The sequence below is a fragment of the Micromys minutus genome (genome assembly GCF_963924665.1).
Source record: "Micromys minutus genome assembly, chromosome: 1".
NCBI classification, from domain to species: Eukaryota; Metazoa; Chordata; class Mammalia; order Rodentia; family Muridae; genus Micromys; species Micromys minutus.
This window is the reverse complement of record NC_137969.1, coordinates 230,263,671-230,266,558: the sequence shown is the minus strand read 5'-3', so window position 1 is coordinate 230,266,558 and position 2,888 is coordinate 230,263,671. Positions and strand designations below refer to the sequence as shown.

Below are 2,888 nucleotides of genomic sequence, written 5' to 3'. Positions count from 1 at the left end.
AACACAAAATATTTAATATATAGTATAGTTACTATTCGAAAGTAGATTTTTCTTCTTTTCTTGGGGAGTACAGGGCCTCTCTACATTTCTCTGGCTGTCTTGGGACTTTGCTATGGAGGAGACTATCATCAAAGTCACAGAAAGTCACCTCTACCTCTCGCCCAGAGTGCTAGGATTAAAGTACAACTGTGCCCAGCCCTCAAATACAGACTTTTCTCTTTGTTTTTTGCAAGTAATATACATTATTTTATTACAATTTTAAAAAAGAAAAAAAAAAAAACAAAAAAATGCAACATCCTTAAAAAAATTTACTGGTAATACAAATTCCTATGAAGTTTTTTTTTTTTTTTTTTTTTTTTTGCTACCATAAGAAATTAAATAAACCATTAAATATTTAGAAACATTCAACATTAAAAGCTTTAAATCTAACTGTACATTGTAGCTCCTGAAAAAAAAGCTACAAACTCTTTTTTAAAAGTACTTTCTCTACAAAGAATCTCATTAGCTATACAAAAAATCTGTACAGTTTTTTATACTGAAGCTAATGCTGAGCTGCACTTGAATTCACATTCTTAGCAAAGTCGCCTGAGCACATATACTTTATGTACTTTAAGCACTTTAGGACAGCTACTTATTCTTCATCCTCATCTTCCTCCTCTTCATCTTCATCATCTTCCTCCTCCTCATCTTCTGGTTCATTCTTCTTCTTTGAGCCTGGCAGGACCCTTCTTTCCTACCTCCCCTTTGCCTTGGCACGGTGCACGGTGTGCAGCAATGTCCTTTCCGTACTTCTCCTTTGGTTTAGCTGCCTTCTGCTCATACGGTGTTTATCTTTGGCAGACTGCTCAGACCACAACTCACCCAGTTTCTTTGCAGTATCTCCAACAGACATATGTGCCTGGGTGTTCACTTTTGATCTTTGGGCGATGCTCAGAACAAAACAGGAAGAAGGCAAAGGTGGTCTCTTTGGAGCATTTGGATCTTTTTTTTCTTTCCTTTCTTATCACCTTTGGGAGGAACATAGTTCTCCCTGTCAAACGAGCTTTGTCGCTCTTGGCCAAATCTTCAAATTTCAGCTTTTCCTTTGCAGACATGGTCTTGCGTCTCTCGGAACATTTCTTCGAGAAGTTGACCGACGAGTCGGGATGCTTTCTCTTGTGCTTCTCCCGGCAGGACTGCAGAAGAAGGCGTACGAGGACATTTTGCACCGCGGTTTGTTGGGGTCACCCTTGCCCATGACGGCGTCTGCCTAGCGCGAGTTCTTCCCTCAGACCTCCACAGAGAGACTTCCTTCGCCAAGCTCCGGCGAGAACTCAAATACCGACTTTTCAAACAGAGAAAAGGATCCAAGGGAGTTATATCAAGACGCCCAATAAGAAGCTGTTTTGAGGCGGCAATATTATATCATTTAGCGCTTGTGCTGTCTAGTCTGATTTTTTTTTAAAAAAGTGGTCTGCAATACACTAATATGCATGATGTACTTTGTTACTGGTGTCTTAGTCTTTGTGTGTGTGTGTGTGTGTTGATATGGGGGGGGGGGGGAGGTTTGCTTATCTCGCAGTTCTGGAGACCTAAAAGCAGGACAGCAGAGCTTCCAGGCCAGAAGCTCAGAGCGCCAACGCCACAGGATGGGAGCGTGCGTCAGGCAGAAGAGTCACCTAGGAGCGAGCGTACCTGAAACGCTTGAGCTCCCTCTGCATCTGGCCCTTCTCATGGGCCTGCGGACCCTAACCCACTTCCAGTGGATGTGCCTGACGACAGCAGTGTCAAAGGCCACCCTGCCACCCAGAGAGCCTCCTCGCCTGCCTACAAAGTCCACCACCTTTCGACAAGGCTACAAGAACTCCTGAAGAATGGACCAGATCCAAGCCATCAGCACCCAGAGCCTCTCAAAAGCTCAGAACTCACCGTGGAACTAGAAACGGAGCCAAATGGAGGGAGAGAGAGATGAAGTGCGAGAAAATACAGACGTTGCAGGCGACGCTCGGTCAAGCTCCATGAAAGGTCAAACTACGAGAAAGGCGAGGATTAAGGGAGAAGCAGCCGCTCCTGGGTCTACCCGAGCCAAGGCCCTCAGCACCACAGCGTGGGCCTCAGAGACCAGCTCCGGATGCTGCAGAACAGAACTTCCGGATGACAGACAGCCTGTGTCTCCAACAGGCCTTAGCCTGAGGCTAAGTGTTATTGGGTAAGTGCTATATAGGCTTAGTCCTGGCCTGGAGAATACTGGGAGGTGACACAGCCCCAGGAGGTGGGGTCTCCTCTCCTCTGCTCTATCCCCCTCCCACCGCTGTTTTTGTTTGTTTGTTTGTTTGTTTGAACAGGATTTCAGATAATGAACCCAGGATGTACATCTGAGGGTAGCCCTGAGGTTCTGATCCCCCCCTTCCCCGTCTCCCTCTACTGATAACTTCTCTCTATATAAGTAGATTGATTATCCCAGGCGTTTGTCATGCTAACAGGAATTTCACTAACCACCACCAGTTTTAGTAATAAATACAACATTTGCTTTAAGGGTGTCAGAGGCTGAAGAATGAGTGGAGACATCAAAAAGTCATCAAGGTAGATTTTTAAAGTTAAATTAATGGCAAATAGAAGAAAAAAAAAAAACCCACAGTGACGCAGGCCACTGTTTAAAAGCAGTCATGACTTTTTATCAGAAAAGAGGCAGCACCTCTGTACTCCTGGCTTTCTCCCATCTTTACTGTCAAACACAATCTTTTACCACGAAACGGGTAACAAAGGCATTGATAAGAGAGAATTAGAGCTTAGAGTTTAGAGATTATAGAAAGTGCCCCCTTGCTCTAGCTGTGTAATGAATTAAAGTCACTTACCTCGATGAATTACTTCCCAGGATGCTGATAACCCTTGCAAATGGCGTTGCCACT

The 2,888-nt window shown here is 44.4% G+C and overlaps 1 pseudogene across 1 annotated transcript; it reads right to left on the bottom strand.

Moving 5' to 3' along the window:
* Positions 1–631: 631 nt before the first annotated feature.
* LOC308424452 (high mobility group protein B2-like) lies at positions 632–1,237 on the bottom strand (annotated as a pseudogene). The gene has a single exon. The product of its transcript is annotated as a high mobility group protein B2-like (transcript).
* Between the last annotated feature and the right edge of the window lie 1,651 nt (positions 1,238–2,888).